The 13,498-nt window shown below is 38.9% G+C and overlaps 1 protein-coding gene across 1 annotated transcript in view; it reads right to left on the bottom strand.

Moving 5' to 3' along the window:
- The window catches only part of PTBP3 (polypyrimidine tract binding protein 3), a 179,190-nt gene extending 169,188 nt beyond the window's left edge, over nucleotides 1-10,002 (bottom strand). Inside the window, exon 1 of the mRNA XM_072598056.1 lies at nucleotides 9,860-10,002. The gene's annotated coding sequence lies outside the window, so the exon portion shown is untranslated. The remainder of the gene's footprint in view (nucleotides 1-9,859) is intronic.
- Between the last annotated feature and the right edge of the window lie 3,496 nt (nucleotides 10,003-13,498).

The following is a 13,498-nucleotide window of genomic DNA, read 5'->3' as shown; positions in this document are numbered from 1 at the left end:
AGAGATTTTATTAATTATAATTAATAAATATTATATAATACATATGATTATAATCAATAGGTTACTAATAAATAATAGATATTACCTGACCTATATATTCTGTCTCTACTGGTCTACTTATTCCCTGTACCTCAAATGTGAACCCTTCTCCTCAGAAACTATCTGAGACTCAACTCTGATACCACCTCCTCTGTGAAATCTTCCCTGATGAACCTGGTCTTAGTGGGTGGTTTTCTTATTATGTTACCTGAGGTGATGACCCTCTTGGAACAATGGGACAGATTGCTTCTCTTCCACAGGTCCAGAGGTCCAGACCCACATAGACTTTTGGGATTTTGAATGTTCATTAATATCCTAAGGCAAGGAAATATTGCATGGTTTGGGGGGATGTGGTAGAACTTGGTTAGGAAAAGAGGAGTTGAGAGAAGAGAGGGGAGGAGGGCTCAAAATGCCTGCCCCAGTAACGCTTGTATTTACTTAGCCAAATACATGTCACTTAAATGGGGGACCAGCTAATCTTAGTCCAAGCCTTATGACCAATGTGAGCCCAGCCTTAATGGCGATGAGAACCTAGTTCTTATGAACATGCACAACGTGCTTGTCCTGATATAGTCCTTTATATGGGATTTAGACAGTACATAGGCATTCATTAACTGATTCTGATACAATTAATGTGTGATGAGATAAAGCTTTTGGGTTGACTTCTGAGATGGAACTGAACATGCATACAAAGGGCTCCAACTAGTATGTCAGTCAAAAAGCATATAAGTACTTGCTATGTACTAGGCACTATGCTGAGTGCTGGAGATACAACATACACACACAAAAAGACAATCCCTATCTTCAAGTAACTTACGGTCTAATGGAGGAAGATATTACATACAAGGGAGCTGAAAAGTAGGGGGAAGGATGAATGCAAGCACATGGTGGAGAAGTATGGAGTCCATTCTGGTTAACTGTCCTGGGTGCTCTATGGGGCTCTGGGAGGAGCCATCCAAACAGAGGGAGGGATCATAGGAGCAAAATATACTTCTAAGGTATGAATTCTAGGTTGGTATGAGCTTCCAGCGTAAAGAGATTTCTAGAGCATAGTAGAAAAGTCCAATGTACAATCTGGTGGGAAAAAAAACTACTCAGCGTTGTTCTCTTTCCTCCCTATCTGTACTCAAGTGACCCTCCAGGTGAGAGCTGGGATTGGTGGCCTACTGTCTCTACCTAGATTGACATGAAGCATTAAGCACATGGCCTTGCTGTTGCTTCTGCCCCGTTTGGTCCACTCTTTGTGCCCTAAATGAGTGAATGATATCCCTCCACTGGACTCAGATGGCTCTGCAGGAGAAAGTGAGGCTGGTGACTTTGCATAGCCCTCCCTTCCTAAATCCAATTCACTTGTATATCATAGCATCACCTCCCTTGATGTCATAGGGGAGGGAATACTGGAAATGGAATAGAGTAGACTGAGACCTTTCAAACTTAGAAAGGTTATAATAGTGAACCTCAAGAGGTCCAGTAATGAAGTTCATGCCAAAGTTTGTTGGCAGCTGAGTCCAGTAAGGATCCAAGCCCCAGATGATCTGTTTAGGTTTTTGGACTTTTCCCTCTGATCTTTACAGAGGTGTGTGCAGCTGGCTGCCCAATGACCCAAGAGAAACAAGGAAGGTAAGTGTGTCTCTGTCTCTTAGAAGGCTTAGATGAACCTGAGGCTGCTCCCGAGGCTGGACACAGATAATGTTGTTTGGAGAGCTGGGACATGGTGACTGGGATCCCAGATTTAGTGTAGAGGTGGGTCCACTTGAAATCACTCCCCTGAACCCAGGAGGTGTGTCCTTCTAGGAACTGGGATATGGACAAGGAAAAAATAGAAAAAAAGGAAAATTCTCTCTTTAGGGAGCTATACTTTATCATTTATTTGTGCAGAGATCAGAGGAAAAGTCCAGAAATCCAAGACCACTACAACTGCCCAGATATGCTGGTCAACTATTTTGTTCTTGCTTCTACACTCTCCTCACAAAGCTTTCTCTGCAAAAGCAACTTGTCGGCCACTGCATCTAATGCAAGTTGGCCTCTTCCATGCAATTTATAATCTTAGAGTGTTGCCTAGAGCTCTGAGAGGTTAACTGATTTATCTAGGGTCACAAAGTCAATATGTGTCAGAGGTGAGAGCTGCTCCCAGGTCTTCCTGGATCTGTCTATGCTGTCTTTTACTAAGGCTTATTCTGCTTAAATGTCCTACTAGCTATGACCCTAGATGGATGCGGACTCGGTAATCCCCAGAGTATGGTTCCAACCATCATCTCAACTCTGATCCCTATTTTTTGGGCTACTCTCACACGTCCAAACACTCATTAAAAATGTATAACCATGTATCTATACATATGTTTATTTTACTTAGGTATCCACAGAATAACAATTCATATTCACATATAAATACTTGTGTTATGACTAAAAATCTGAATGTTGCATAGTTTTCAGAGCAAAGAAGAGCAAACAGCAAAATTGTAAACTGTGTTTCTCTTTGCACATTTTCTCCCATATCCAACTATACCTATTTAAGTATTTATTTGATTATTAGCTATTCATAGATTAATACTATTTGCATTTTAAAACATTTGAATTTCATTAGTCTTACATTTTACATTAGGAAGAATGACTCATCAATTATTTTTAAGATAAAGGTAAAAGCACTAAGTGTGCTGGCCTACTTTCCTCCTTACCTACATCCCTCTAGGCACAGCAGTTAGGTCCACTTAATCCTCTCATGGAGGTTCTGCCCTGCGTAGGTCCTAGGATTAATCTTGGTCCTTGTTACCATGTTAAAAATGACAGGATGCTTGACATGTAAGGCTAAAAGAGCAGTATCTGTGGTCAGGGCAGCAGCCTCTCTCCCACTCTAATATTACAGGAAACAAGCAGATGAAAGCAGGCAGCATTCTTGGCCAGAGTCCCAGACCGTACTAAAACTGTACTCTAATTATAGAGCTAATTATCCCCTAGCGAAGCAGAGAAAGCAGACAGAGACCTCTTTGCAATGGAGCAGCAGTGGTCTGGTATATCTAGGTGCCTTTCCCTGAATGTCTCCATGTTCACTCATGTTATGTGTATCCCTGGAGAAGTCTCACAGGCCAGGTTGTACTTAAGATACTCAAGGTCACATGCGTAGAGAACATCAAGTGGTTATGAACTCTGCCACAAGGTCAATGAAAGCTGTATCCTTAACAACACCTCTGAGTCATTGTCTATGTTATTTTTAATTTAAAATTATTTTGAATAATATTTTATTTTTCCCCAATTACATGTAAAAACAATTTTTAATATTTATTTTTTTAAATTTTTGAGTTCCAAATTCTCTCCCTCCATTTCTCTCCTCCTCCCTCCCTGAGACTTTAAGCAACTTGATATGCATATGCAATCATATAAAACATTTTTCAATTTTTTTTAATAATATTTTTTCCATTTTCTATTCTTTTGAGTAGGTTTGTATTAGAGACTGTTAGACAGTAGCAGCCATAGATCCTAGGAGCCTGACAACCCTAGCTCTGGAGACTCTTAAGATGCATTACATTAGTGGCTTATGGGTTCACTAGGTTAGGCTTCCTTTGACCTTGCATGGTAGTTACTGGGTTTGCTGCCTACCTACTAACTGGGCATCCTGAATTGTCCCTGTTCCACTGAAACTAATCTCCTCGATTTGTATCCTAGTCCTCCAGGGTCTGAACTCCTTGGCTTGGATTGTTTTCTCTAGCGGTCCACTGTCACCCAGTAGCTCTGTTGCTACCCTTTGTGATGCTTCCCACCTGCCGATTTGGACCAACACTCATTGTGTACTAGTCATTCTTTCAATGATCACCTGGATTGAATTGACATCCAGCCTCTTAGCTCTCATAAAACTTTACTAAAGAGGTTCTAATTAAGTATTGTATGTGATTTAAAAAAAAACTATACATTTCAGAACTTTGGACTTCTAGGATGGTTTCCTATTTTTTATGACACTTAAGAGTTCGTGGCTAGAGAATCATAGCATATTAGAGCTAGAAGGGACCCTAGAGAACATATATATGATTCAGTGAGAACATTGACCTGTGCCTCAGGAACACTAAGTTCTAAATAAGGGCCTACCACCAACTGATCTTGGATCAGTTACTTACCCCCACTGGGTTGTTTCTTCATATTTGAGAAATGATGTCAGATGATTTTTAATGTAAATCCTTCTAGCAATAAAATCGTAGAGTATTACTTAGAAATCTGAGAGATTAGCTGATTTATCTAGGGCCACAAAGTTGACATATGGGACTTGAACTCAGGTCTTTCTGGATCTAAAGTTGACTTTACCACACTATGCTACCTCTCACTAGTACTAATTCTGCTTAAATATCCTACTAGCTAGGAATGAATGAATGGATACAGACATAGGGCAATCTCCAGAGCATTATTTCAGTTATCATCTCAACTCTGACCCCCATTTTTTTTTAGTTCAGCGATATGACTAAATCTGCTCTCAAGAAATGGTTGGTAATCAGCTCTCCAGCAATTAACAAGAAATAAGGATTGGTCCTGTGGTGTCACTGACATAAGGCATTTGATAAAAAAAAGAGAAAATAAAATCAAAAAGGTCACAAATATCTTTTTGGAGACAAATTAGTGTTTATATACTCTCAATTCTAGACCAAATTACAAGTTTATGAAAAAGCTTGTATACCCAAGTTAATTTAATGGGTACCTAACATGGACTTGAAATATAGGGAAATACATGTATTTAAAAAGATATTGTTAGCTTTAATAGCTTAAAACTGCACTAAAATTTTTGGAACATACACACACACACACACACACATATATATATATATATATATACACAACATATATGTATGTATATACTAAGTCTAAGTTTCCAGTCATGTTAGAATATTCTCTGTTCCTATCCCTGTATATCCCTTTACCTCTGTTTTAAAGTTTATTTAGATTTCTTCTCAACTTGTATTGAAAAGCCTATAGAAGATAGAAGTGTGGTTGATTTTGACTTTCTGGTTTATGTGTATTTCATTTTGGGGAATGGTGTGGTTAAGGGCAGTGATTGGCATGGTATGCAAGGAGACACGAGAATGCAAATAGAATCATTGTCAGAAATTGTTGGCATCTACCCAGCTAGGGACTCTGGAAAGAGAATCTTACTGATTTCATAGCTTCCCAAATGGAGTAATAAAAGCATGGATCTGGACCTGTAGCCTTAGACAGAAGTCTGAGCTCTGAGTAAATAGTTTTAGTTGATGGACAGAAGCTTTTCTTGAGTTTGCTATCGTTGTTGTAAAGGCTAGAGAGAAAGTACTCTGAGAATTGGTGACATATTTTTTTCTCTCTTTCTTTATGGTACTGAGATACCCAGAGTGAATTTGCCAACATGACTATGGAAAAAGTCACAAAAGGTAAGAGAAGTTGGGGAGTGTCTGAAGACAAAAACAGTTCTGCCTATACCAGGATAGAAAGCATCCAAGAGGGAGTTGTTAGCTTCTTCTTCAACCAGACATCTCCATCCTCCCACCCTCCATCCATTGCTACACTTATATTAAGAACTGTGGATTGTGTATGGTGTGGGAACACGAGGGATGGGCATTTAAGAAGCATTTGGATTTTTAAACGTTTTGAGACAAATGAATTTCAAGAAAGCTTGGAACAACAAACAAGCCTCAAAGCCAACAATCAGGCTCACATATTTTTTAGTTGTCCTTTAAACTTGTTGACAATGTAGATTGGCAACTAGTCTGCAACCTGCAGCTTTGAACAGTTGTCTGTGGGTGCTGAAAGCTTAGGGGATTTGCCTAGAGCCACACAACCAGTAGGTATTAAAGGCAAGACTTCATCTCAAGCAGACCTTCTTTTTCCACTGCCAGGCTGACTCTTGAATGAGTTTCTCAAATTGAATTGAATTTAAAAGATAATTTTTAAAATTGATTCAAAATAATTCTCACTTCTCAGATAAAGATAAAAACCACTGTGAATTAAATGGTAAGAACCTTCAAGGTATTCTATTAGTCATTCTACTATATGATATTCCAAAAAAAGGAAGAGAAAGAATATGAGTGAGGAAGGGAGGTAAGAGGGCAGGGCAAGAAGAGTGTCTGTCTGATAAAAGGGAACTCCAGAACTGAGGAAACAACAGAATTGCTAGTATAAAACTTGTTAAGTTTTAGTTAATAACAATAAGATAAAAATTCTGATAAGTGATAATTCATAAAAGAATAGTGGAGAAAGGCAAACCTAACAATTATAACATTAAATATAAATTTATTGAACTTAGAAATTTAAAGTATAAAATTTTTTTAAATAGATTCAAAAAATGTGTTGTTTATAAGAAAAGATTTAAGTTGGCTCAAACCCAAAGACTGGTGTACATTTTGCCATGATTTTGCAAAATAATGAAAAGTGAGAGTATCCCTGATTATATCTGACTTTTAAACTGAACATGATCAAAAGAGATAAAGGCCTTGCATTATGCAAAAATGTTCTGTTCAAATGGCAGTATATCAAATTAATGTTTATGCAGATAATAATTCTGCAGCTAAATTTACATCTTAAAAGTTCACAGTCTTGAAAGAAGAAATAGCTTTTAAAATATTAGAAAATGGGAGATTTTAAAAGCCCAGGATAAGAATTATGATAAATACAACAAAAAGATTTTTTAAAACAAGATATTACTGAGTTAAAAAGATTACTTTTAAGAAACTAGTATATGGTAGATATATGTAAAGGATTCTATGGGCACTGAAGAGCAATGTATTATAGTGGATAGAAAGCTACCCTAGTGAGAAAGACATTGGTTCAAGATACCCTACTGAAACATAATGGCTTTGTGACCAAGGCAAGATACTTAATATGTCAATTGAATTGAAACACATACCAAAAAAAGTAGAAATTCTACAAATCAGAGATGAGATTAAAAAAACAGAAAGTACAAAAATAAAAGTAGTTGTTTTTGTTTTGAAAAACTAAAAAAAAAATAAACCAATCTGATAAAAACTAAATAAAAATAATCAACCAGTCTGATTTTAAAGGAGTAAAACTGAATTATTTATGTAAAAAAAATGAAAAATAAGAAATCCCAACAATTGAAGAAGAAAAGAAGAAACAATTTTGTTAATTAAAGAGTAAATAAAAAATCTGATAACTTAGATGAAATGGACAGATACCAACAAAAAATAAAATACCCAAATTAACAGAAAAAATAGATAATTTAAATAACCCAGCAAAAAAAAAAAAAGTTGAATAAGCCATAAATGAACTCCTAAAGGGGAAAAAAATTCCAAGACTAGATGGATTTACATGTGAATTTTATCAGACTTTCAAAGAAAAATCAATTCATTGCTACATAAATTGTTAACAAAAACAGAAAAAGAAGGGACCCTTCCAAACTCATTCTATAACAGAAATATGGTCTTGATACCTAAACCAAGGTAAAACAAATCAAGAAAACCACACTAATAGATCTAATAAACATTAATACAAATAAATAAATAGCACCTAAGAAAATAAATTACAACATATCAAAATGAATACTTTGACCCACTTGAATTTATACAAATAATGAAGGGTTGGAAAGGGAAAGGAAACTCTAAACAAAATAGATGACTAGAGGGAGAGAATTTGAAACTGAAAAAATAAAATGAAATTTAAAAAAAAAATCACACAGAAGGTAGAACTTTCATTGAGATTTGACAGAACCTAGGAGCTAGAGCAGAGGAAAGAGAGCATTCCAGGCATGGGATAAATCCAATAAAACACAGAGTCAGAAAATGAAATGCCTTAATTGATTAAAAGCAAGGAGCCCAATCTCATTGGATCCCAGAGTATGTGGAAGAGAGTAAAGTATGAGATTAGAAGAGTGAGAAGAGGTCAGGTTATGAAGGGTTTAAAAAAACAAAGGCTATCAGGTGTAAGGAGGCTTAACTGGGCATGCCCAAATCACCTAACCTGGAGGCACTGTGTCTCAACTGCATGGGTGAGGGGTAATTTTTGATTGGCCATGTAGCCAGAGAGGTTGATTTTTAAAACTAACCAGAGTTGCTCTCTTTCACACTAAGCCTCTTTTCTGTGTGGTCTGTCTTGATGCTTCCAGAGGGTGAAAATCATAGTTCACCCACAGCAATGGTGTCATGAACTGAACCAGTGAACAGGGAAGGATTTCCTTGCCTTGTTCTTCCTCTCTTTTACCCCAGCTCCAAGAAATGCTCTTGTGGGGGTTTGCTTCTAGTCTGTTTCTTCTGTCCTCAGTTTTAGGTGTAAATGGTAAGGATCAGGAATTCCAGCCATGGCCAGCTTGAAGCCAAACTTGTATGGAGAGTGGCACAGCCAGCCTGGCAGAGGTAGCTCTAAGAAACTAGGGTGCCTGGGACTCTAGACTGAGGAAGCTTTTGAACTTGGAAGTGAGATTGTGCTCTATAGAGTGCAAGAGGGGAAGAAGGATTAAATCCTGTGTGTTGAAGAATTGTTTGTATATCTTTGATTATACCTTTTGAAGTAAATATTCCTTTTTAAAAGAGAATCTAACTTTTAAATGGCTAACTCAACTGAGGTGAGGATGGGGAAAACCAGGACACCATCAATGAGACCTGGAGTCAATGATGGTGAAGTTAGATACCTGGCAATCCCCATTATGGGTACTGGAGAACCTTGGGGGAAGAATGAGAAATGTAATATATCTAGCTTTCTAGGCAAGATAATAAGGAATTACTGGAGTTTATTGAATAGGGGAGTCATATGGTCAGACTTGAGCTTTAGAAAGATCACTTAGACAGCTCAGAGAAAGGATAGCCTGGAGTGAGCAAAGTCCTGAGACAGGGAAAGCAACCAGCAATCTATTGCAACATTCTAGGCATGAGATGAAAATGAGGGCCTGTATTAAGGTTGATATGATTCAGGGTCTCCAGTAATATATGCACTGACTAGTCATAGGATAAAGATCTTCTTCCTACTTAAAGTACCAACAGTAAGTTTGCTGATTTTCTAAAAACTGTGATTTGTAATACCCTCTGCCCCCTTTGCCCACCATTCTGCCACTGGCACTGCAGAAGTAAATGGGGGGGGCCATACAGGAATGAAAGTCGTCTTCTGTTCTGCTCTGTTTCATGAGTTCCCATTACCACCAAAAATTCTCTTCACCATATGGCCAGCCTACTAGTGATGTGTTTCTCTGTAATTAGTAACAGTCTAGAAATAGACAGTCTATTCCCAGGGCCATCCTTGGAGCTTTTCTAGCATAGTAGAATCTACCAAAAGTTGAGTTCTGCCAGCATAGCCTTTGAGAACCCAGAGCTACCTTCATATCATACTGAGGCATCAGAGTAGGATGTTGTAATAAATTACATCAACAAGAGAAAAAAATAAAAATATGGATTATAGGGTTAGATGCTGAGAAAGCCTTTGATAAATTATAGTAGTTATTTTTTCATTAACAAATATAAAAATCAAAATGTCTTTAACATTACTTTTGAAATCAGGAGTTATACCACATTTAATGGAGAAACAATGGGAGCTTTCCCACACAAAACATAAATAAAATGGAGGTGTCCATTTTAGCCACTTTTATCTGACACAGAAGACGAGTAAAAGGGGAGAAGGGCTCTGCTTTGATGGCAGGAGTGCGGGCAGAAGACTAACCTATTTGATCCCCTCTCACCCAAGGTGTATCCTTGATGTGGATCAAAGTTGCATGAGAAATATTCATGGCAGAAACAAGGAAAAGATCAACAAAGAGCAGTTTGAATGTTTTATCTTCAACCCTATAAAATCTGCATGAGATGCAGATAGCTTCAGGGGGGGTGTTGTCTTCCCTCGAGCTTCAGAAGAGATAAAAAAAAAAGTCACTCACCCTAGTCCAGATAAGAGTCAGGGAGACCCTGGTGGAGAAGAAATGCGTCACAAAAACTGCCTGAACAGCCCTCAGGGACCACCTAGTCAGATTTCAGAGGCAAGATGTGTTTCATGAAAACTCTCTGTAGGGTTGCCCATGTGGATCTGTGAGGCAGGTGAAAAGAACAGAGCAAAGAATGTGCTGTACGTAGGCCACCTGGTATGCGGTCCAGCTGGTCTGACTCTAAGGGAAAGATAGCATTTGCCTGAGGCTTGAGTGGTTTGAATCTCAAAGGGTAAGTAAAATCCTACAACCCAGGAGGCTAAAAACTAAAAGAATACTGCCAACAACCACCAGCGGGGAGAAGGGGTAAGAGAGCAAGAATTCATTAAATATCTACTCTATGCCAAGAACTTTACAAATATTTTCCCATTTGTTTCTCATAGCCACCATGGGAAGTAGCTTATTATCCCCATTTTACAGTTGAGGAAACTGACGCAGACAGAGGCGAAGTGATTTGCTCAGGACCACACAGCTAGTAAGCTCAGAGGCTGGATTTGAACTCATGGTCTTCCTGACTCCAAGATTAGCACACTATCCACTGTACCACAAAGATGCATTACTCTACCGTGGATAAGAAGTTTGTCTGTCATCTTTATGAAATTTTTAGAAATCTTTAGAAATTATGACTGTGGAGATGTTGACCCAATGTGTGATTTCATTGGTGTAAAGAGCTTCCTCGACCACCTGGGATCAGAGAGAATAGCCCAGGCCACTGAGAGGTTAAGTGACTTTCCCAGGATGGTACAATCTTGTTCTCTCTCCACAGGCTGCCTTTACACAGTGGAGAGATTGTTCTAATCTGATAACTTTATAGTGGCTTTCTTTGAAAGGATTGAAAGACCAAAAGACAGAAAAGGAGGGAAGACCAGAAACATCCAGGAGCTGAGAGGCTCTCTCTTCCTGCTAGGATATGCAGTCATTGAGGTTTTCCACCTGTGAGAGTGCCAACACAACTGTGGCTGCCACAGTGGCTTCAGTAGTGCCTGGTTTACTTAACAGTATACACAATGTAAGAAATGACAAGTCTTATTTGGGGATTCTAAAACTGCAAACTCTATCCTTCCTTCTAGTGAATTAATTGATATTGCTTGCTGGAAATGTATCAAGGGGAAGCTGTAACTTACAGCAAAGACTGAATTGTCCTTTCTATAAAAGAACATGCCTCAAGGTCATTCCCCTTGGCAGTGGTCATTATTTAGAAATAAAAGAACTCTGCTGGTAGTTTATTCTATCTTCTTACCTACTCATGCCTATCATTATTGCCTTATACTCCTAAACTTCTGGGAAAATCCCTCCTGGTTTCCAAAGTTACAATAATGCTTATCTCAGTTCCGTTGAAGAAGGGTTTTTGGAACACTCTAGGTCCTGAGACTATAGATAAAAGATTTCAGTTATCCTGAAAGCATTGTGATTCTGTGCTCACCATCCCCTCTAGCCAATCATTGCCCTGAAATTTCTGGAAACTGAAAAACTGCAACATCTGTGCATGTGTTGGAGATAGCTCCTTTTTAGTCAGCATTTGTACACGTTCCAGAACGTAACTTTCTACTTGCAACCTCCACTCGCCATCTGGAGAACTGGCGCTCCCCACCAGCTGATAGGCCAAAATTTTCTGTACTATTGAAATAGCTAGTGAAGACCTAACTCAAGGTCTAGAAGAATTAGAGAAGTCCTCCATTTTCAGTAAGTAACAGAGAAGCATGGAACTCTGGTCCCATCTCAAACTCTCCTGAGAGCGCTATACTGAATATAAAAAAAATCATTAGGATATGAGTGGGATAGACTTGGTGAAGACTCCTCAGATTGTGGTTTTCTCCCAGGGGTGAGGTGGGGCCTGGAGGCTCGGGGCTGCAGTGTTTTTGGAATAGAATAGTTCCATATAAGGTATAAAACTGTGTGGTGTACTGGGGTCTCAATGATTGGACAAAACTTGCGTAATTCCTCGATGTCTTCATTTCAAAGGGATTGGTTAGATTTTGTGTCTAGAATGTAAGACCATATCCTCAGCTAATGAGGATAATGGTCAGTGGGGGGAGGAGGGACTTGCGTTAGGGTTTATAAATCACTGTCCTGATTTTTGTCTTCGGCTTTCCTACTCCAGGTGAACTGCTGTGGGATTGTCCAGATTCTCGAGAATCGAATAAATCTCTTTTCTGTCATCACTTTGAGAGGCCTCTGAGTAATTGATTTATGTAGGGACCTGAGCCATCCCACACAGATACAATCAATCAATCAATAAACATGCATGAAGTGCCTACTAGGTACCAGGCACTATGATAAGCACTATGTACATAAAAAGGCAAAAGGTAGTTCCCGCTTAAAGAAGCTTACAATCCAATGGAGAAGACAAATATATAAATACAAAGCAAGTTACCTACAGAATAAATAGGAATAAAAAAGAGAAGGCACGAGAATAAAGGGGTATTGGAAAAAGCTTCCTTTAAAAGATGGGATTTTAGTTGGGACTTAAAGGAACCAAAGGAAGCCACAAATGGAGGGTGAGGAGAGAAAGCATTCCAGGGTTTGGGGACAGCCAAAGAAAATGCCTGGAGCCAAGAGTTGGAGTGTCTCCTTCATAGAACAGAAAGGAGGCCAGTGTCATTGGATCAAAGGGTATGTAGCGAGGGCTAAGGTGTAACAAGACTGGAAAGGTTGAAAGGGGATAGGTTATAAAGGGTTTTGAATACCAAACAGATCATTTTGTATTCGATTTGGAAAGCAATAGGAAGCCACTGGAGTTTGCTGAGTAGAGAAGTAATATGGTCAGATCTGCACTTTAGGAAAATCACTTTGGTGGCTGAATAATGGATGGATTGGAATGGGGAGAACCTTGAGGCAGGTCGACTTACCAGCAGGCTATTGCAATAGTCCAGGCGTGAGGTGGTAAGAGCTGACCCCAGAGTGATGGCAGTGTAAAAGGAGTAAAAAAGGGCACATATGAGAGATGTTGTAAAGATGAAATCTATAGACTATGGCAACAGATTGGATATAGGGAGTCAAAAATAGTGAAGAGTCAAGGATAACTTCAAGGTTGTGAACCTCAGGGAATGGGAGGATGATATTGCCCTCTACAGTAACAGGGAAGGGAAGGAACAGGGAAGTCAGGGAGATTTTAAGGGGTAAGGATAATGAGTTCTGTTTTGGATATTAGTTTAAGATATTTACTGTTTGAGAAGGCTGAAAGGCAGTTGGCAATGTGAGACTGGAGATCAGCAGAGAAGCTGGGAAACGACATGTAGATTTGAGAATCATCAGCAGAGATAGAAATGAAATCCATGGGAGATGATGAGATCACTGAGTGAAGTAGAATATAGACAGGAGAGGGCTCAGGTCAGGGCCCTGAGGAACACCTATGGTAAGAAGGCTTGATCCAGATGCAGATCCAACAAAAAAGACTGAGGAGTGGTCAGACAGATGGATAGAAGGATAACCAGGAGAGAGTGGTTGCTTAAAAAAAAACCTAGAGGGAAGAGAGTATTAAGGAGGAGAGAGTGATCACAGAGTCAAAGGCTGTAGAGAGGTCAAGAAGAATGAGGACTGAGAAGAAGGTCACTGGATTATCAACATCATGACTTCAGTGTGAGTGACCTGTTT

The sequence above is a fragment of the Notamacropus eugenii genome, chromosome 3 (assembly GCF_028372415.1).
Source record: "Notamacropus eugenii isolate mMacEug1 chromosome 3, mMacEug1.pri_v2, whole genome shotgun sequence".
NCBI classification, from domain to species: Eukaryota; Metazoa; Chordata; class Mammalia; order Diprotodontia; family Macropodidae; genus Notamacropus; species Notamacropus eugenii.
This window is presented reverse-complemented; position numbering and strand designations above follow the sequence as displayed.